This window comes from Rhipicephalus sanguineus, chromosome 7, assembly GCF_013339695.2.
Source record: "Rhipicephalus sanguineus isolate Rsan-2018 chromosome 7, BIME_Rsan_1.4, whole genome shotgun sequence".
Taxonomy (NCBI): Eukaryota; Metazoa; Arthropoda; class Arachnida; order Ixodida; family Ixodidae; genus Rhipicephalus; species Rhipicephalus sanguineus.
The window spans coordinates 83,114,581-83,138,029 of NC_051182.1; positions in this window are offsets into that span (position 1 = coordinate 83,114,581).

A 23,449-nucleotide genomic window follows, 5' to 3' on the forward strand; every position below is an offset into this window, starting at 1 on the left:
CGTCAACCGATGGAAGAGCAGGTCATATCCCAGCCGACTGCTCACGCATGCCTCCACAGGACATACGGAAGAGGGTTACACTGGGGCAGCCGGCGTGGCGATGTGACTTGTTCAGGGTGCGGGATCCTCTTCTCACTTACATAGACATTCCCTGTCGTTGCAGTACGTTTGTCGCACTCACACCGCGCCACCGCCACGTTTCTCACAAGAGGAGGCAGCAGCATTACGTTAGTTCAAGACCAACACGTACTAAGTCTCGTCTTTAAGTAAATTCTACCCACACTGCTATGCAGGCCGTTGCCCGGGCTTCGGAAACTCGCCCACGGCCTACCACGTCACGATTGTATACACTCCACACATCTTTCCTTCCTTACCAGTTTTCCTTCACCCTTCACGTAACGACGAGCCGTGGGCCAACCCTTTCCACAAGGAACCTTCAGATGTCCTCCGAGCCGTTATAGAGAGGGCCCGACTCGCCCCTGCTGTCGTCCTAGGTACCCCAGGTTAGGGGTCCTTCCACGTTCTGCTCTATTCAAACATCAGTAAAGACGTTTAACCTCCAAACGCGCAGCTGGCTAGGCATCTATGGGGGAAAGAAAATCTTCGTTTCTGATTCAGTGGCGCCCTCCCCCTCCTACTCACCCTCACTTCCCTCTTCCACCCCCTTGCTATACTATTCTATACACGGATATCATATGCTTTGCCCTCTCCCTCCTCACCCTCACATGCCACTTCCTCACTTTGTTACGCTATTTTACGCATGGCTGTGCTATGCACGCCTGTATTATACGTGATTCTGTCGGCGTGACACCATACATGGCTACGCCAGCTTTACCCTCTCTCTTCTCCTTTCTATTAAACTAGCATATATGTGGACACTCTAGATCGGTTTTTGCAGTCATGGTGACATCCCTTTTAATATATATATATATATATATATATATATATATATATATATATATATATATATATATATATACATATATATATATATATATATGTAATATATAATATTGAAAGCTTAAAGAAAAATATAGTTGCAGAAAAAAAATTCCGAAGCATTCGACAGGGGATTCAAACCATCGACTCTCGCTCCACATCCCGCCCGCTGCATTAAAATCACCCATGCCCCATACATGTGCCGGCGAAAAAACGGCGAGCTATTTACATACACCATTTATCGCTGGTGGTAAGCAAATCTCGGAGGAACTTGAGTGTGCTTCCTATTACACAAGGCTCCTAGTTTTCTTTCAATTTGAAAACTGCCCGTGTGGTCCTTTTCTGTACTCACTAGTGATGTGAAAGAAGAAAAAAACAAAGAACACCGGGCACACGTTGCATCAGACGCCCCCGTGTGGCAAGAAACGCATGGGGTCACTGCACCCGGCGCAGTTTAAAAGAAAAAGAAATATATAAGAGCATCTGATTCTCCGTTGTCGACACTTGCGGACGCAACGCTCCTAATTTTCTTTCAATTTGAAAAGTGCCCTTGAGATGCACACGACAAAGCGGCCCTTTTCTGTACCGACTCGTGATGTGGAAGAAGAGAAAAAAAACAAAGAACACCGGGCACACCTTGCATCAGACGCCCCCACGTGGCAGGAAACGCAGGGTGCAACTCCACGCGCCGCAGTTTAAGAGAAAAAGAAATATTTAAGAGCGCCTGATTCTCCATCGTCGATACTTGCAGCGCGTTGCTCAAGCACAAAGATGTAACAACTGTGACAGGCGCTGCAAGTATTTAGCTTCTTCTCTCTCATCGTGTGACATTCCAATTTCTTGCGATCGCATTTATTGCTTCGCCCTTGCGGCGAAACTGTGACTTATACCAGTTAAAGCTGGCGGTACCGAGAGATGGGAGGTGCTTCATCGTATTGATTATCATCCACGAGATGGCGCGAAGGGCGCGCTTTAAAGACTGTCGCCCGCTAGTTGCTGCGTTGTGTAGGCTGCTCTTGTCTTCTGAAAGCGCCTCCTATGTAGACGAGGCGTTGGTTCAGCAGCGATGAGAATCAGCGTTTGAGAGTTAGATCAAATGCAGGCGGCGTTGGGTCAAACGCACGACACAGCACAAGTTGCGAAATAAATGTTTGCGAGATGCGGGCCATACTGTGTCGCTCCCCGCGCTGCGTAAGCGTCGTCTCGCTGGTGACCCACGCTGGTTTTCTACTTTTCTCTCTTGGAAAACACTTCGGTCTCCAACGTGCACCAAATGAGTCAGTATTCCTTCACATCACGGCCACTCCAAATACAAAACGAGTATCAATTTTTCTACAAGGTCGAGGTATCAGAATATTGGGGTATCTATATATGCAGTTGATTACGACTGGACACAATATTGGCCAACTTTAAAAAAATAGGATAGAAGGTGGGTCCTAGGACGTCCGGCCGGTCTCTAAGAAGCGGGGAGGCACCACGACGACTCTGGTGGATGGTGAAAAGCAGAGGTTCGCGCCAGGCGATGCGCGTATTTTCGAAATATGGAGCCGGAGACAATAAAACCGCTTGCAAGGTCCAGCCAACGGGCACTAGCACGGTGTCAGTAGAGGCAGACATCGCGGCGCTCACCGCGATGCAGACCTCCTTCCCAATACAACGGCGGTGACAACATCCGCTACATCCCAAACAAGGGCATTGAAGAGGCCGGTGCGCAGTCCAGTGGCTGGTCTGGAATCCATCAGGTAGCACCGGTGGAGGTCACTGGAGATGTTCAACACGAACTACGTCATTGCACCCGCGTAAAGAAAGCTGGTGGGGCGTTATGATTGGACTTAAGGGGCAATTGGCGTGAAAGGGTTGATACACGTATTACACACAATATAAAAAAATAAATTAACTGCTTTAATTAGAGGAGACAGGTGGTCGGGTCAACACGGAGAATTGAAATTTTGCAGCGAAGAGTCCATCACCGCTTTGATATTTTGAAAAAGCGACCTGTGGTAATAATAGCGAAGTAATCAATTTCGACCAAATTCACCGGCAAAACCGAAACCAAACCGCCAATGAACGCCACTAGCAGACGACCAGCATGATGTCGCTGTTCACTACAACTAATGCAACATTGTTCTGCATTTGTTAGCGTTCGTCCGCCGTGAGTTTTATAACCCCATGAGGAGCCGACACGCAGGAAGCGAAATCATTGGATTATATCACGGCGCTTGCCCATGCTGGACATCTCGGAAGAATAAGACAGCGGCTGTCTTCTGCGTTTCGGTTTCGATGGCGAAACTGGTCAGATTTAATCCCCCTGCTAAACTTGCCAGCAGCCGCTTTTCGGAAATTTCGAAACGACAAAATGCTCTTCGCGGGAAGCACTCTGATTCTCCTATTTGACCTGACCGCCAGCCTACGACAAATAAAAGGTTCATCATTTAATTCACTCATTTACTGCGCTAATTGATGTCTACAGTACCTTTTAATATCTGCCCTAACAGAAAAGTTACTGATGAGAGCAGCGAGAGAATATTCTTCCAGTTCCCTTGTTTTAGAGCATTTCTATACATATTTCTTGAAACACCTCGTACACCCGCAGTATGTATATTTTAGTTCGTACTTTTCGCTTGGTAATAATCGATCCTTGTGCACTGGTGTACTATCGCAGCCGTATTGTCGATATATTGGCACCATGGAAACGTACAGGAGCATTAGGCAGCACTTCAGTTCGCTTTATTCCTACCTAAGTATCACCCATAATTTTAGTTGCCGCAAATGGCTTCAACTTGCTGCAAAAAGCCATAAATATTCATCGCTGGTCTACTCCACAATCTTGAAGACTGAACTGTTGAACTGTCCTCTCAATTTGACCTACACCTCCTCTTTGTTTTCTGGACGCCTGACTTCGGTCAGCGTTCGGTGTTTGCTAGCGCTCATAGCAGTTGGTTGAAGTTCACCACAGGACATTAGACTTGATGAGAGTCGGCGACTTCCGCACGGAAAACCTCATTCTTGATTATGGCGTTCTTTAGCAGCTTATTAAAAAAAGGTCGGTAATTCTTTCCTGGAATTGTAGCTGACGTTTCCAACCCCTGCTTTTCAAATCACGAGCCCCTATTGTTGGTCATCCGCGAACCAATTCTTCGCTGGTTACTCGAGTGATTCAACTATCACCGCTATAAACAAATGTGTCAAAGAATTTTTTTTCTCTCTATTCCTTGGGTTTAAACGCGGTCCCTCAACCTCTGAAGGTATTGTTTACGCCACTGCGCTATGTATCCACACTGTAAAAATATGAGCGTAGCTGAACTACATGAATGCGTGCTACTTGCCTTGCGAAAAAAGCTGTAATAAAGCAGCATCCTGTATGAAGGCTTCGTTACATTTCGCAGAAATAGAACAAAAGCTCTCAGTAGGACAATGTGTAAAGCCATCAGACAGGACTGTACGCTTTAGTTAAATTCAAAGCTCACATTTCGACACCAAGCGCGCGTTTCCGAGCTCGTGGGATGGGCGTACAGCAACCCATGCCGCGTGCATAAGGGTTAGGGAGACGATAAAAAATGACGACTGCAAGGGAGATGTTCAAAGACGCCATGCCGATGTTGCCTGAAAATGGCGTTGCATGGATGGCCGCTGCCTTGAATAAAACACAATCGTTATGTTTAACCTAGACAACTCGAAAGAGAGATTCCGAACAAATTTGTATGCGTCGCTTCTATGAGTTACATATTTTAGTGGCCGTGGCATTGTTCGCAGAAGATCCAGCGCCCGCGAGAGTACACAAATGCGGGTGTACACAATTGAACTCTCGGATGTGCACCGGTGCGTGCATATATTGTTATTTACGTGTCTGCATCCAGAATGAAAATCTTGGGTTGGTGAATGCTTGAACTGTTGGTAGATATGGTGGAAACAATAGTAGACAAGGTGAAAAGAATAGCGAATTTGGTGCAAATAACATCGCATAAGCTGGAAGCTGTGGTGGTTATAATGGGTGATGATGGCGAATGTGGAAAAAATGGTGGCAGATTGTAGTGGTAGCGCTGACGAGCCTCTTGGTGTTGCTGGCTGATGGGGGCAATGCAAAACATGTTTTGGTAGCTGGCTTTTCAGAAATCAAGGTTGGTGGTGAATTCGGTGGTGAAATGTGCGAGCATTTGTTCAAGTACATTAGCACGGTGGCGTCACGGATATCGGACTGTAGTTTTCTTTTTGTAAAAAGGTCCCCTTTATTGTAGTGCGCTTGCGGAGAAGCACGGTCAACCATTGCCTTTCATTCCCAATTTTTCGGCACTGTCAAGGTGCATGTGGGCAGGCCCACATGTTATGATCAAGGTGTGCTCCTTTCTGAGAAAATGTACATATGCCGAATAGCGATGACACGTCACCGGGTTCAATACATATTGATTTGGAGGAAGTGCCATGCCACCGTCTACGGCTTATCAAAGGGGTGGTGCTTGATGTAAAGCCGGCTCTCAACAATCTGTTGTGGTTAACGATTTCGCTGTAGCTATCCATCTAGTCTCATCTCAAGTCCAGCCGTGGCGCCCCGGTGTATCGGCTTGTGAGTCCTCGAGCCATGGCGCCCTCCGCCTCGTTGCCAAGGAGAAAGGAGTGCTCAGACACCAGATCATATGGACAATCCGGTGACTGCGAAAGTTAGCAAATAACAGCGTTTCCGGCGAGATGCGTATTTTGTGCATTTCGAATACGAAAATACGCTTATTATGGATCGCGGTTTTGGAATTGCTTATTTTAGAGTGCCCAGTGTTGAAGTCACTGCGAGAGCAATGGCAGATACCTCAGTCACTTCGGCTACGTTAGTTTTATTAGACCCCATGACCCTAGGATCACCTTGCGTTCACCGAAACGATATACATAATCTGATTAGTTGTGTGTTCTGCCGCATCGACCTACCTCAGTCCCGAGAGCGTTGGAGTCTCCTCTATATAGCCTTTTCCTTTTCTTCCCACTTTCCCATGTGGTATTCGGGATGCATGTTTTCTGCTAGCGGTTCGACAATAAGCTGCTCTCTTATTTCGTGGGAAATGCACACTTTAGTGGCGTACTGTTATGTGTGTGATTCCAAGCATTGTAATTATGCTTCTGCCAGTAGGGCTTTGCGTGAGTCTTTCGAATTGTGCTCTTGGATAGGCCTCTATAAGTTATTCCGGAATGTTGTGAACAACTAAGGCTAAACGCCTGTCATTTGATGTGGTTATAGGCAATGATATTGTCACGGAGTTGTGACGGTGAAGAAGGCTGTAGCAAGACTGGAAAATGCGGAACTCTTTATTTGGGCGAAGTTCTGCAGGGGAATTGAAGTCTTAAAGTAGAAATAATTGACGTTGTACACTGATAGCGGCCAACAGAGTGTCGGCCGTTCGTAATCTGTGCATTTAGAGCATTTCCACTACTAAATGACCGTGCCGCATCAAAGCGCATACGCACCGAAGAGCTGAAATTTCTGAGGCGACCGGAAGAAATATTCCCTCACTACCATGTTGTACACAGCTAAAAGTCTGACAAATTAGCTAGAACAGTGTCCCCATTTCTAGTATCCAGATGACTGACAGACACCTTACCTGCTGGCTATAAAGTCACCTAAATGCCTAGTGGAGACCTCCTTCTGGAACTCCGTGAGAAGAGACTATTCGACATACGAAACAACCTCTGAACTTTTGGCGACATACCCATTACCGTAACACCACACCGATCGGTGAACTCTGCCAGCAGAGTCGTATCGGACGTCGATCTCCTTGGTCTTACCGAGACTGAACTTCTTGAAGGGTGGAAGGATCAGAATATGACAAATGAAAAACGAATCGTCATCCGAAGAAGCACTCAGAAAAACCCCACTAAACACCCAATACTGATCTTTGCCACAAGCGAACCAGCGCAGAGAATAGAAACTTGGTACACAAAGACAAATATCCGGCCATACATCCCAAACCCTCGCCGATGTTTCCAGTGTCAAAGATTCGGCCATGACTCTCAACGCTGTCGGGGTCCACCTACGTGCGCAAAATGTGGTGTTCAAGGCCATGCCTGAGACACCTGCAATGAAATACCACACTGCGTGAACTGCGACGGCGACCACGCTGCGTATTCACGTTCTTGCCCAAACTGGAAAAATGCATTATATCACTAAAGGTGCGAGAAAACACTTCATTTAAAGAAGCACCAAGAAGGTGCTCGGCCTTTCATGGTCCAAGCTATGCTGATGCGGCGCGTCAGGGGGCAGCGTCGCATCGGCCACCGCTACTGTCTCGTCCCACTCAAAGTGAGCCACTGGTCGTGGTGGCGGCCCCCGTGGTGGCAGCGGTCAAGACTGCTCCACTTACCAATCCACTGATCTCGGCGACTCCAGGGTTGTCGGGTCATACGACCATGCCCCGCCAGGCGAGGTCGGAAAAACGAACCAGCAGCTCGCGTGCGCGGGCGTCCAGTGAATCACATGATGCAATGGACACAACTCCGGTACCCCTGAAGCCGAAAGAGCGGCGTGGCTCCTTGGAGCGCGCAAACGAAACAAAAACGCTAATAACGGGGCCCGACGACGGCCCTGTTACTTGAACTGCAACTCACCGCTTAAACAACAGCCACTTCCTTTCGTACACACAGCACTAATTTACTTCCAATATGGAAGCACAAATTATACAATGTAACGTCAGAGGACTTGTAAGAAATATCGACGATGTCCAAGAACTTTTACACAAACACTCACCAAAAGTGATGTGTATAAGAAACACACTTAAAATCCAAACACAGCAACTTTCTACCCAGCTACATTATTTTCCGCAAGGACCGGCATGATGCCATGATGTCATCCGGTGGTGTAGCCGTTGTAGTTAATCAAGGAGTAGATGTACACACTTACCACTACAAACGTCCCTTGAGGCAGTGGCTGTTCGAGCAGTTCTTTTGAACTAGTCCCCATTTGCGCTCTTTAAATGCCTCTGCATCACCCCCTGAATAAACATGCATTCCAGTCGTTAGTACCAGTCGTTCGTACCAGTTGTTAGTACCAGTATTCCAGTCGTTCCAGAACCTCATCTGGTCCTTGGGGACTTTAATGCACATAGCAGTCTATGGGGTGACTGGCTGCGGTCGTCTAATTGAACACTTCTTTTTGTCCTCCGGCGTATGTCTCTTGAATCAGGAAGAGCCAACAATGTGTTACGATCGTAGTTTGGGTATGTGCAACTGTGTGTAGTGGGCCCGGGGTAAGAGAGAGGTATAACTTAAGAACTTTTACTGTCGGGCTAGTTGGTGCATAGCTCCACTTCTATTGATGGCGCAAATGTTAAGACAGGAACGAAGAAGACACGTAAGACACGGACAAGCGCACTCCGTGTCATACGTGTCTTACATTTGTGCCATCAATTGGAGTTTAGCTAGAGAGAGGTGAGGAAGAAGAAGACGTGCCTTGCAATTGCGACAACATCATCTGGAATTTTTTTCTTCCTTTGCCATCGTCTGAGGTTTCCACAAGTAGCGGCACTAAAATATCTAGGCATTCTTTACGTGGAAAAGTTAAATTGGCAGCAACAAATAGAATCAAACACCCGTAAAGCAGAAAGCGCCTTAGGATTGCTACGCCGGTTTTGCAATAAGAATTCAGGGATGCGCAGGGATACGTTACTTATAATATACAAACTTTATGTACGCCCAATTCTGGAGTTTGGTTGCGTTCTGTTTTCCGCAAGTGCAGAATACAAATTAAGACCTCTTATATTGTTAGAAAGGCAAGCTGTGCGGCTGTGTCTCGGACTACCTAGATGTGTTGCGAACAGCGTGCTTTATTTGGAAGCTCGAATCATTCCGCTTGATGCAAGATTTCGACAGCTGACCGTGCAAACATTTCTAAAACTCTACGATGCGCCCCTCTCCCGTTCACAGACACTTTTCATCAAATCTCCAGATTCTTTCTTTAGGCGCCCGTGGCCTCGTTATCAAAGACCCCAAGTCATTTTCGTCGAGTCTCTGTTGTCTAATCTTCACGTTTCCCTTCAGCATTTAACTCCCCAAACCCTATGTTCGATGCCAGTTGACTTAATTTTCGATGACATTTTTCCAAAAAATGCTAAATTACTTCCAAAGCATGTTCTGGAGGGCCTCCTTCAAGACCATCTCAGTCATTTTCCTCCTTATGTGGTAATTTCGACGGATGCAACGCAAAATCTTCAGAAGGCTGGAGTAGGCATTTTTTCTCATCAGCTTAATTGGTCTTTTGCGCTCCGTTTGCCTGACTTCACGCCAATTTATCTTGCAGAATTCTTGGCTATTACATTGGCTCTTCGGAAACTAAATTCTCAGCAATCAAAAGCTATTATTATTTCGGATGCTTTATCTGTTTGTACACATTTAACGTCCGCAAAGCAGTCTCCTCTTCTCAGGATATTTTGGTCTCTTGTACCGCGTAGCCTATCAGAAGTTCGGTTTCTTTGGGTCCCCGGGCATGCTGGAATTGCGCTAAATGAAACCGCTGACTCGCTCGCTTCGGCATCGTTAAATTTCCCGGTGGTACTAGTAGCTCCACAGTTTTCTTTTATTACTGCTGAACGATTCAAACGCCTATTAATCTTAAAAATCAACGAAACATCGCTCCTACAATCTGAAGAATTTCGGCACTTGCAATTCACATGGAACACCGCAAACTGCCTTTCCCGTCAATGTGAGGTGACCCTAACAAGCTTTCGCTGTAGAGTTCCTCGGTTAAATTATTATCTCCACAAATGAGGATTTTCATTAACTAACCTATGTGCAGTTTGTAATGAACCGGAAACAATAGATCACTTTCTTCTCACATGCCGCCGTTTCGCCTTACTGCGCCGAATAATTCTTGAGAGACCGATTGGCATGCTCGGATTGGCAGTTGATACACCCACCCTTTTATCGTTTGGAGCCAGTCAGTTGGGTGCGGGCCGCAGTGTTATTCTGTCAACGCTACATAAATTCATTCAGGCAACTGGAAGGATACGCTGCTAGTGGTACCGCCAGTTACATCAAATTCTTTGACCCCCTTCTTTATTTTTGCTAATTTGTTTTTATATTATGGTTTATCGAAAGCTTCTGCCCCTTTCACCTTTTTTTTTTCTTTAAGGAATGTTATTATAGTTCTTATCTAATTTCTATCTTTTTTATTTTTTAGCAAGCGTTGTGTAAACCATTTACATTATAAAGTACAGTGTGGCCAATCCCCCTTGTGGGCATGTGCCAAGATCTAGGCGACAAGACAAGACATCAGTAAAAGGAACGTCTGCGGGGCCCTCTACGAATTCCTGATTGACACGATGAGATTACCTTGCTAATCCTTTGTTTATCAATTTATGGTTTCCCATCCCCTTTTCCCGAATACAAAATCTTATTTATTTCGTTATTTCCTTTTCTCGTATCGCGAGAATCACCTTATTCTACTTGAAAAATGCCACCTTTCCCTTTCCCTGATTTTCTTTTTTAACCCAATGTTCCAATTGACGTAACCGCCGGCTTCTTGGCCAATCCCCCGGTGCGGGTGTGAGCCAGATGCCAGGAACAAGCAAGCAAGCAAGCAAACATCGGTGTGAACTCAAGGCCGCTGTGGCTACCGCTGTGTCGCGTCTCAGTAAACCCCGTTCGTGGACGTAACAGAGTGGTCGAGGTGCTGGGTACACGACGTCGACGTACGACGGAGCCACAACCGTTTGAACTTCGCCGGAGCCGCCGCCTTGCCAGTCTCTCACCGACGACTTTCACCATGCTGCAGAACAAGAGGCATGACTCAGTGACAGCTGCAACCGCGCAAAGGTCAACACCGGATGCACCTATTCGTCACTACATGGAACCGCGCCCGTTCTCTGGAAGAGGAGTAGATGACGTGGACGAGTGGCTCAAGCATTATGACACGGTTAGCCGATACAACCACTGGAGCTCCATCTCCAAGCTCGAGTATATAGCGTAACTTTGTTCCTGACGGAAACCGCTCTGATATGGTATGAGCTCGAAGAGACTAACTACGTGGAAGCTCTTTGTAGAAGAAATAAAGACGTGTTTCGGTGACTCTGACTCCAAGAAGAAAAGCGTTGAGACGACACTTGCGCAAAGACCTCAGACTCCTGCGGAGACTTGCACAACATACATAGAGGAAGTCCTCAAGCTGTGCAATTTTATAAACCCGCAGATGTCGGAAGAAGACAAGGTCGAACATCTTCTCAAAGGTATCGCTGACGATGTTTACAACTTCCTAATTGGCAGAGAAGATCTTACCTATGTCTCGAATGTTCTGCGTCACTGCCGTACCATTGCGACGCTTTAGACACGTCGCATTGCACCAAAGTATGGGCGACTGGCAAATGTCACAACTGTCGCCAGCGTCGATGTGAGTCCGCCCGCCGACCTTGCTTCAACTATTTGGCAAATCGTGCGTGAACTGCGGCGACGCCACGTCACCTATTTTTCGCACTACTGGGCGCCAGTAGCAACAACTGCTGCTTTGCCGCCGTCAGTGTGCGTTGCGGACTCCACTGAAACAGGAAGAATGTGGCCGCATCGAGACACATTCTCATTTGAACAGCAAAATAGGCAACGCTTTCGTCCCGGCCGCGGCACGCAGCGACAGACAGTTACAGTCCAGGCTGCTGAGCCTCCGCATTCGGCGAGACGGCCCTTCTCGGCGGAGCGTTCTCAACAGCATTTCTTTGAACGCCCTCTGCCCGTGTGGTAGTGCTGCGGCATCGAGGGCCACATTGCGAGGAACTGCCAACGCCGCCAGCTGCCGAGGTTCAACCGATAGACGACCTTTCACCGATCTCGTGTTTCAAGTGCCTACATGTTCACAGGAAGCTCGGCCAACCAAAGGCCAGGGATGTTGCCAAACCGCTCTTCGGCCTCCAATCGCAGCTTGACGCCACCACCTGCTCCTCATGGGAGCCGGTCGCAGTCTCCTCGGCACCGATACCCGCCGCCTTCTCCGGCAAAGTAGTCGACGCGGCCGTTGGAGGTGAGGTCGCTGAAAATCCTACGATATCGACAGAAATATCTCCGTCAATTTGCATGTTCAAGAATAAGGTGTTTGTGGGGATAGACAGCGTTTCAACTATGGCCTGATTGGACACAGGAGCAACCATTTGAGTTATGAGTTTTGTGTTCAAGCGCCTCCTTGGTCGAAAAGTGATGTTCTGCTGGGACCACACTGATACTTTTCGCGGAGGGAGTGGTGAGCTCCTATATCCTCTTGGTGTGTGCAGTGTGGAAGTTAGCTTGGGCGGTCATGTATTTAACGCAGAGTTCGCAGTTCTGCCTCATGCCACGCATGACGTAATACTGGGTCTGGATTTCCTGAAGCTGTGTGGTGCCAATGTTGATTGCCGAACGGGAGAAATCACCGTAGATTCGAGAATTCCGTCTGCTTTTATGGAAGTTTGAAGTTTGAAGTTTGAAGTTTATTTTGCTTCCATTACAGAAACAAGGAGCAGGAGGAAAAGGCTACAAACACCCGCCTTGTCACGAAAGTGCCATTTGCGTATGCATTAATACAGTTGTCTCGCTGTTGTCAGCAAAGTGTGTCCCACTCACACGTTTTCCTACAATCGACAAAACATTTGACGCCACCGTAGAGCCAATTCACCTTAGTTGCATGAATAATAATGTTCTGATACCTTATTGTACGCTGTCAATTGTTCAAGGGCGCAGTAGCTTATGGACCATCAACTGTTCCGATGGATCCACGATACTGCCGGAGACTAGGAAGCTTGCGACGATTTGTGAACGGCAAATATTTTTTCTTGCCCACCGTGCAGAGAGCCCCGATTCCCCCAATTAGTCTAATTTTGGTAATGCACACGCCATAGCACCCTTTAATTATGGCTATGATCAACAATAAGCTAAGCACAAACCAGCGTCGTGAATTGGCTAGTATTCTCACGAAACACTCCAGAGTTTTCAACTTTGCCCAGAAGGAGGATCCACCATCATTGCCTCCTTCTTGCATACAGGACCGCATTGATACGGGATGCAATTTACCTATAAGACAAGCCATACCGTGTGTCCCATTCGGAGCGCAAGGTTATCAATGAACAAGTTCTCGACATTTTAAACAAAATGTTATCCAGCAATCGTGCAGTCCGTGGGCAGCCCCAGTATTCCTGGTTAAGAGGAAAGACGGCTCATGGCGATTTTGCATTGACTACGGTCGCCTGCGCACGTTCCGTAAGCACAACACAAGCCTTGACCTTGTGCTCGGTTGTATAATCAAAGCACGTTTGGTGTTAAACTCAAAGAAATGTCATTTTAGAGAGCGCCAAATACTTGTTCTAGGCCACTTGGTTGACAAAGAAGGCATACGACGCCAGTAGACCCCGGATTGTGCGTCCGTTTTTAGTGTGCGTCCGTTTTTAGTTTCACCGATCCTCCGACACTTCGACCCTATGACTCCCACAGAAGTGCACTCGGACGCTAGCGGCATTGGTGTCGGTGCTGTTTTGGTTCAACGCATGGATACCAAAGAACATATCGTGGCGCACGTGACTAGCGGCTAAGTAAGTCTGAGCGTAACTACACCGTTACGAAACAGGAGTGTCTTGCAGTGGTCTTCGCAGTACAACGCTTCCGGTCATATCTCTACGGACGCCCCTTCACCGTCTTGACAGAGGATCATTCTCTGTGCTGGCTGGTAAATCTGCGTGATTCATCCCGTCGACTTGCACGTTCGATGCTTCGTCTACCGGAGTACGACTTTACGGTTTCATATAAAAGTGCTCGCCGATAAGCTGATGCAGACTGCCTTTCGCGGCTGCCCCTTCGCACGACGGACTGCGACGTGGACAACGTCGACGGGCACATCGCATCGTAGGAGCCACGATTTCCTGACAAGTATACATTTGGGACTGAGCAGCAAAAAGGGCAGTACTTTAGAGCAACTTCTTGCTAACGGACGAAATTCATCGGCCACTTGTTTTTGCATACGCGACGGGCTCCTATACAAGAACTATTCTAATACAGGTTCGCGACATCTTCTAGTAGTCCCGAAGAGTATGCGCGTTTCCATTTTGAGAGCCATGCATAATGATCCAACATCTGGCCATTTAGGAACAACGAGGACTCTCTGCCGCCTTCAAAAAAGGTTTTACTGGCCAAAGACGCTGAGGCTACCGCTGCGTCGCGTCTCAATAAACCCCATTCGGGGACGTAAGAATATCATAGTCTCGCTAACAATGCATACTCGTCCATAGATATCTCCATCGCTTCTACTCTTACTTCAATGGAAAATCGTTATTAATCCTTACGGAAGTGGCCACTTCTCTATAGTTCTGAGCACACAAATAGTGAATGGATGTCCCCCACAGGCTCCCAAATGGCACATTGACAAAGCCGATTGGTGACAGTTTCGTAAAATTGGTCGCTTAAGTTGGACCGACATGAGTGATTGAAGCACAGATGCAGCTGTAGGGCAATGATCCGTTCCCCGTTGCAACTACAGGCCCATTGCATGGACAAGCTGCCTGTGTAAATGTTTTGAAAATATGATAAACCGCCGACATAAACATTTCGTCGAAGCCAAGTTACTTGACCCATACCAGTGTGGTTTTCGGGACGGTAGATCTACTTCTGACCACCCTGTACGTATCGAGGCACAAATCCACGACGCTTTTGTCCACAAGTAATTCTTTCTTTCGGTCTTCCTCAATATGGAAGAGACCTATGACACCACATGACACTGTGGCATACTACGAGACCTCTCACACTTAAGTGTCCGAGGAAAGATGCAGACAATAATGGAAAGGTATTTTCCAATCGCACGTTTCGTGTCCGAGTGGGTAATGATGTCTTGTCCCAAACATTTGTCCAGGAAACCTGAGTGCCACAAGGGGGTGTCCTGAGTTGCACACTTTTTATTATCAAAATGAACTCGCTGCGTCTGAGCATTCCATGGAACATGTTTGATTGCACATATGTCAACGACGTGCAGATCAGTTTTATATCACACAATCTTGCAATGTGTGAGCGGCAGGTTCAATTTGGTTTGAACAAGGTAACCAAATGAGCAGACGAGAACGAGTCCAGCCTTAATCCGCAAAAAAAGCACGTGCGCCTTATTCTCAAGAAAGAGAGGCCTCCATCCCGATTCGGACATTGACATGCACGGCCAGCGGCTACCTGCGAAAGCCGAACACAATTTTTAGGCAATATTTTAGACATGGAGTTGACGTTTGTGCCTCACATCTAAAATCTCAAAAACAATTGGCTGAAAGCAATGAATGTATATGAGGTTTTGTCGCGGACATCATGGGGCAGTGATACAAAATGTCTGATGAATCTGCATAAAAGCCTAATACTCACGCACCTAAATACTCACGCGCCTAAGCCTAAAACGCAGGGAAGGAATACCCCTCATACTCCACAACGAAAGATTTGTCCAGTTCTGCCCTATTTGACAAATGTCCTTTGGGGAGATAGCCCTGCTCAGTTCGCGTGAGGGGCCTAGCTGAGGAAACGGGTGCGCATCGGGCAGTGAAGGGCAAATGAAAAACAGATGTTTAGCTCGCACACGACAACGCGACAGAATAAAAAAATAAAACACGGAAATGCCGAAAACATCGCTAAGGGCGAGTACTTAAAATACATCGACATGCATAACAAGGCGCACCACATGGGTATTAAAAAATGACAAATCTAAAGAAAGTACGTGATAATGCGATATTTCACATAAGTGATATTTCATATAATACAAAAACCACTGACAGTAACATGCGATGAAGTAAAGAAACGACTTGCTGAATGCGATATGAATGCACAAATCCAGCGGAAAGTTTACGAGTTGTCAGAACACATCGGCGCTCATGTGCGGATGGCTCGTGAAAAGTCAAAACAACAGGTCGTAGCAAGCAGCTTTCTCACTCTGGCATCGCCGTAGGATCTTATCCTGTCTAGGTATCTGACTACGTTTTTCCCAATGACTCCCGACTGAATACTAAAGGGCGCGCGCACGCCGATGCCGGGGGCCAGAAGAAGGGGATGTAACCGCCACTGACTGACAAAGCATAGCCCCTGGCGGGTAGGGGCCTCAACGCGTACGCATCTTCCGAGGTGCCGTCGTCTTCCGCCATCTCCCCACCCTAAACATAATACCTAACCATATAGGCATAATGATTTCCCCACCCCTTGTTTTCAAAGGAATTGAAAGCACGGAACCGGCGTTGAACCGTCGTGGCCGGAGCAGCCGTCATGTGACAAGTATTTTGTGACCAGCCACCACTGCGCTACCCCACTGCCGGGAGGATAGGGCGTAAAATTCCTGAGCAAGGCATTCTGCCGCATCCTGAGCACCGAGAACATTTATTCAAAGTTAGCACGTCTGGCTGCGTGAAGCCTCTAGAGAGGAAACATAATTTATTAATCACTTGGATGTGCTGTCCAACGATGTGCTATCCAACACTACGATACCGCAGTGTTGGACAGCACATCGTTGTAGCGCGCACACAAAAAGCTACAATCCTGTAATCCAACCAGTCGCGTAGCAAACACAAAAATACGTGGTGTGGGTGAAATATGAAATGTTTTTATTGTTCGCCGCTAATAAAGCCGTCAGAATAATTTCGGTTCGCGTGCGCAAAACCGCACCAGCGCTGAGGCCCATTGCGAAGCAGACTAGTATTCTATTCTACTCCATTAACTCATAACTTCAATCAATATAAAGGCAGGGTTTCTTTGGTTTTACACAGTTGTGATCTATACGCTGGCTGTATCACGCAATTAACATGAACTTTTATTGATCGTTGCAAAGCTAGATTTTTTTTGCGTTTGCTTTCTCATAGAAGTATTTCAAGCAGCACACAAAAGTCAGTTGAAAAGTTGGTACTTATTTTATATTGCTCAACATCTGTGAAACAAATTTTGTCCAACCATTTAGGATATATTTTGTGCCACACTAAATGCCAACTTGAAAATTAAGACCCTGTGTGCGCCATTGTTCCCTCTCTTACGGAACGGAAGTTCCACTTTTGTTTGTTGACTGACAACGACGGAATGTTTTCGCCATCTTTATACAACGACCCTGCCCATTGTCACGGGGTCGTGACGTCGACGAAGACAACAGCTGGCGTGGTCAAGATGGAACTCTATTTCGCCGAACTTGTGGCCGGGAAATGAAAACTCAAACTACAGCAACACACGCTGTATACTGATAGTGGCGAACTGGGCGTCGGCCGTCGAAAAACTGACAAGCGCGTCGTGAAGCGCGTCGGCATTTGTACATGTGTCGTCGAATATTCCGGTGTAATCACTGGTTGTCGTACAAGCTCTAGAATAAGCTCGAATGTTCGCGCTTTGCGCGCAATCTTAACAAAATGATCTACAATAATCGCGAAGCTTCTTGAATAATGAGGTGCGGTTTGCGCTGAGCGTTGCTGAGAGTCATTGTGGGCGAAAACCGGATAGAACAAATGTGACAAGAAACGCAATTGGCGCAATATTGTACGTTGGCTAGCAAAGGTATTCCATTATCAACGTCCTTACAGGATGGCTGTGCCAATATTCTATGTTGGCTGGGAATTATCGACCTTTTTTGCGTCCATACGATGGCACTGCCAATATTGTATGTTGGCTGGCTACGATGGGCCTTCGTTGCCGTCCTCATAGGCTGGCTTTGGCAACACTGGTTTTGCAGTGGCTTAAATGTGCCTTCATTGGGCCATCGTTTGCCAACGTGTAAACAATATTGGGAAAATGTGCTGTGTTGCCTGGGCAAATAACACCATTATCCAGCACTCTAGTCCACCATAATGATGGATGGTGGAAGCGACCATTCCACACGGTGGATACACTTTCAATTGAAGTGTTTTCTTTTCCTTTATTGATTAAGCACTGAAAACGGATCCTTAGCGCAGCAAACTACTTGATGTATTTGTGCGCTCACATTTCCAAGAATTAATCTTATCGATCATGAGCTTTCGGCGGTCAGCCGTTTCTTATATGGCAATCTGATCTTTTACTGAGGTCACTCGTCGTATGGCGTTGCCACATTTGATTGTTGCATTTCATTGCTGCATTTCATTGTTTCACGCATGACCCCTGGTGTTTTCTGTAGAAACAGAAATGTCTCGTTGCTAAGCGAAATAAAAAAGTAAGAACGAAAACGAAATAAAAATAAAACGAAATAAAAAAGTAAGAAAGAAAGTAAGTCAGGAAGAAAGAAAAAAAATCTACCGGTTCGGGCACGCATGCGCCAAGCTTCATTTTAGCATTTTTTTGCGATAATGATAGGGTTAAATAATTCTTTTTCAGTTTTCGCGAAACTTTATTTTCTACGACACAGGATATCGACAGATGCTCGACTTCACTCCTGTAGACACATGTATAAGGGAGATCGCGTTTCTTATATTTCATTCTCAGAAGCAAGGTCCTCAGAGCAGCCGGGTGCTATTTGGAATTAGGCGCGCCAACGCTATGTCACAAAAGAGGGGTCTTTTAGGCCACCTGAATCAAGGCTGATAGAAGTTCAAGCGGTCACATATTGTTTCGCTTCCCCATTTTTATTCGTTTATGAATCCTCAGGTTCCAGACTGTGTTATCCTTCAACACAGCAAGGCATCCGCTACTATGTTAAACTCATAAAGCTGCCCTTATCGTGTGGGTCATACGACATCGGTTCCGTAACTCTAAAAGGATAGTGGGTATCTTTTCCCCAATACTAACATTGACATCTGTAATCTGCCTCAAGGCTTCCACTTTCTTGGCGTACGGTAAACAACTGGTTCATCTTCTGTATGTATATCCGGCTACAAAACCGGTGATTTTAATTGACCACCGATTTGTATCTCTTGCCACATTAAAAATATTTTTCAGCTGCCTGTAAGGAATATAATTTATTAATGTGAAAAGCATTGATTCTGGATCCTTGAAACTCTCACTGGTTGCTTAACAATAGCAGATCTTTCTAATTTTACGTCGCAGAAATTTACGCCTCTGCTTAAGGCAGGGTAGGTTGGTAACATTTAGCATGTCTTTAGGATAGCTTTCGGTGTAGTAAGATGCTGACTCTTTACGGCTGCACTTAAATATGCAATTCCTGCAAAGATCAGTACTTGGGTCACTCTGTCCTGTCATTAGTTATTAACGTTTCACCGGCTTTAGGAAATTCTCTTTTACTTCTTTATGTCCCTCAAACCTATGTATTTTGGAAGTTCAAAGTGCCAACGGCTGTCGCATGCAAAAACATATCTGTGTCTTCCGCTAATACCAAGTCATGTTATTCAGTGGGTAATCTTTGAGCACCGCCTCCTATAAAAGAACTATGCCTGGGACGTCGCTAGCTTTGCCATTGGAGGAACGCTGCCACACGTTTCGAGCGGGTGCCGTGTGGTGGTGCCAGCGACTGTACCACCGGAGCCAGCGAGAGCGATGGTGTCGGCAACATTGTGTCGGTGCAGCGGCAGCAGCTGGCTGCTTTGTGCGGGCGGTTGATCGCGCGTTCCTGACGTGCGCTGGAGGAGCGTCAGTCATTTCCTTGCATAAAGCTTGGCTAGACCTTAGGAACTTTTCGCGACAGGGATGTTCTTTCAAGTCGCTTGGCGGCAGCGTTCTTCTCGCTTACTCCTTAAAGCGGCCTCATAAACTTTCTGGCAATTAGCAGCAGCAGCTCTTTGCGGTGATCGGAGTCTGTGTTTGCACAGTTCAACACTGGTAAGCCCACGAGCTCTTCCACAATCCTGTGAACGCGAAGTTCAAGGGGTTTCGCGACCGACCTCCAATGAGGAAGCACACAGTCCACGAATCTGCGAAGGCCTACAAGCAGCTATGAATAAAACAGGCCATAGTGCGAAAGTGAAGACTGCACACTACAAAGTTACTTGTTGGCATCCAGTCTTCTCTCGAAGTCGCCTTGAGCCACTGGTCACACATACTGCTGTCCGATGGTATCTCGTGGAAAGTCAAGTACGCAACACTTTTTTTATTTAGTAAGAACTTGTTGTTGAGAGAGTTGGTGAGTACTTAACATCTTGACTTTTGCGCTACGAAAGACGAACACGTGAGAGAACAGCGCCTGTCCCGTTTCTTCTCTCGTGTGCTCGTCTTTCGTAGCACCTGGCGTTTTAGGGGCGAAGCTCCTTAAGGCGGCACCCGTTCGTCCCTCGTAGTCGTAGTCGTAGTAGTAGTGCGTAACAAGTCTTACGCTTTGACCTCCAAGGTGGTGCCGGTGGGAGATTTTTCCTGTGCGTTGTTGAACAATAAAAAATTCGCAGCGTGCGCGTTAACTAAAAGCCGAATTCTTCTGTCTCTCATTCCCCATTAGCAGCCATTGGAATGTTCCAGTAGGAAACGTTAGTAGAAGTGTAAGTGTTAGCTAAAAGCCGACTTCTTCTGTCTCTCATTCCCATTAGCAGTCATTGTTTACCTCCAAAGTAGTGCCTGGTGAGATTTCTCCTGTGCGTGATTAAACAATAAAAATTTTGTTCAAAACGCCGTTGATTGATGAAATAAACCAACTAAAGACGCCAGATGTTTTGTAAAAGCAAAACGAACGAACGCCAGATGTTTCTAAAGCAAAGCGAAAAGACGCCAGCTGCTTAACGAAAGACGCCACATGTTTTCTAAAGCAATGGTTTTCTAAACAATGAAAAATTCACAGCGTACATGTAAAATTAAAGTGAGCTGCAAGTCGTCATAACTCATCGAACCTTTAGTATAAACGCGCCCGATCTCACGTCGGTGATGATGTACTGGGCAGAATTCACGGAAGATTTACGGTTTACCGATGAACCTCCGCAGCTTCGCCCACTCATCATCATTCACTCCGTGGATATGTTTTTTAATAAACGCACGAAAAAAAGCTCCCCAAGAACGGGCGTTGTATAACATTTGCCTCATGCGTTTATTTTTGTCGATGTCTGTTTATTTGCGCAGTATCGTTTTCAGCTCGTTTACGGCGTCGCGTCGCTAGTGCGTTCGAGATGCGTTTCTTCGCGCTCTAGTTTGATCAACTTCTCCGTTGGTTTCACTAACGCTGGCATTCTTTCCGCCGACGCTCGACCGTGCATATACTGCTTTCGCGACCACTCAAGAAAATTCGCCGGAAATACGTTTATGGCCACATGTTCATCCACATTACGGCTAGTGTTTTCTCAAGCCACCTCGTCTAAGAGCGTCTCAACGTTGCAATATGTAGCACGAATGTCGTCCGCTCGTGCAAGGGCAAGGACAGGCAAGGGTGAGTGGATGTCGCGTCGCGTCGTCTGCCCGGCGGCGCGGCGACGCGCCACTGCAGGTTGCAAGGATTCGCCGCAAGAGGCTCTAGCGACTGTACCGAGTGGAAAGGAGGACAACGGAAAGGGTAGGGCAGCGCGTCTGCGGCCCACGTCCCAGGCATAGTTTTTTTTTATAGGAGATAAGCATTTTCCTACATTGCTACATCTTTATTGATATTTAAGGTTTTTCAGTTGAATGGTATTTTAAGTGCGGAGTACTTAAGGGGCCCGGTCTGTTGTACGCTGTCGTATGCTGTCATCGTACGCTCTCGTACCTTGGCCTTACGCACGCGAAACCGCGAACAGCATAGTCATCTGTAGGATATTGAACGCACTCTCGCGCCAAAGAGAAGTCTTCATCTGGTTCTTAGAGCGCCTTGGTGGTCATCCGTGCGGAGCACTTTAGGGGCCCGGGCTATCTTACGCTGTCGTTGCACGCATAAAAATAAAAAAAAGAGGACGCAAGCGAGAAAGAAAGGGAAAAATAGGAAGAAAACGGAAAGAGAGAAAGAAAAAGAAACAGATAAACTGACAAGTAACAAGTAAATATAAAGAAAGAAAAAGGACTGAAAAAAAGAAAAAGAAAGGAAAAGAGGGGGAAAGAAAGAAAATACCGAAGAGACACAAAGAAGGCTGCACAGATCAGCACTTCCTTCAGACTTGGCATCCCTAGTAGGAAGCTGCCCAAACTTTTGACGCAGCTTCATTTTTAGGGGCGAAGCTCCTTATAGCATCACCTGGTCGGTCGTCGCCCCATCCGGCGTTCCCTCGCCGTCGCGTCTCCCATATCATTCAATAGATGGCGATGTCCCGTAGAAATGCATGCAAACTGCAGTTGAGTGACGATATGCTAGATGGCGCTGCCCCATAGAGATGTGTGCAATATGTGTGCAAAAAAAAGAAAAAAAGGAAAAAAAAAGCAGCGGCACCCTGCACGCTAGTTGGCGTGCAGTAATCAAAGCGGCGTATCGCTTTGATTAGTGCTGGGCGAAACCACTGAACATTTCACGGTCTAACCATGATTGCTTCAGGAGCTTCGCCCAAGCTCTTCATCATTCACCCGTGAATATGCTGTAATTTTTTTCTGTTCCCACCAAGGGCAATGTTATGCGGGGTGTGGCTCAGTCTCTGTTCTTACTATTCAGAGAGTTCAGTTGTAGAATACTGTCGTGTACGATGTACACGACAATTAGTGTTCAGCAACTGAATTATTCATCCGTGATAACGACTGTCCTTTCTAATTATAACAACAACACTAATGAGCTGGTCCGCAAGGTCCCTGAGCCAAAATTAAGATTTATCCTCTCAGGCGATACCTCTGCGGGTGGTATGTTCTCGTCTTGCGATTGCTCCTCTTTCTGTATTGCAGAATGGCTTGAGTGAGACCCCCTATAAAGCCGCCCCTCTCTCGTTGAGGATTGCTTTTGGAGCACCATGCCTCAGAGCGGTGTTCATTACGAGGAACCTCGCCATCTGTACTGTATAACAGATAGACAGGCTGTTCGTTTAGGGTAGCAGGCGAGATCGGTGTAGCCGTGGCGATCCCTTTCTGACTGAACGTGCGTGTCGTAAATCGATACCCTAAGCCACGTTCGGTTCCGCGAGTACGGTTGGAAAAGTGGTTTCATCAGTAGCATAGTGAACTAGAACTCTAGATCACTATAATCAGTAGGAAGATTACGGCTCACCTTGTCGGTGGCGTCTTGCATCGCTGACAGTCCCGGCGTAATGCACTGTGTTTTAGCGTAATGGACACTGTCAGCATTAGGGCTTAGTCAGTAATTATTTTCATGAATTGTCGTGAGTGTAGCAACAAGCCAAGGTAACCAATAGTCTTGTCGTATGCAGCGTCTGCAGAACTTCCGGATTCATTGCCGAGGGAGCGAACAGAAATTAGATGGCGCAGAGAGCCCAGAAGTTGTTGTCACGAATGGAACATGTAAACAACACAAGGGCAATCCGCGCTTCCATAAGTTGGCGCTTGTTTGGTAGTTGATTTCAAGAACTGAACAAGGCTTCCTAGTTCGGATTCACTCTAGTGCTAATCGGCGAAGTCATCTGCGCTTCAAGTTTAAAGTAAGCACTGTTCGACATGCTCGTCTCACTGCGACAAATAACGAGAGGCCCTGGACATGCAGTCGGCTATAAGTGTGTGCATGAGGTACTTGTACGTGATGCTGATAGCAAATGCCTGCACAGAGGGAGGTAGACAAACCAGTTTCGTTTTGGTAACCCTCAGAATAGTGGAGGTAGGGAAAAGTTTCGCGCAGATGGCGTCCAGCAACCCTTGG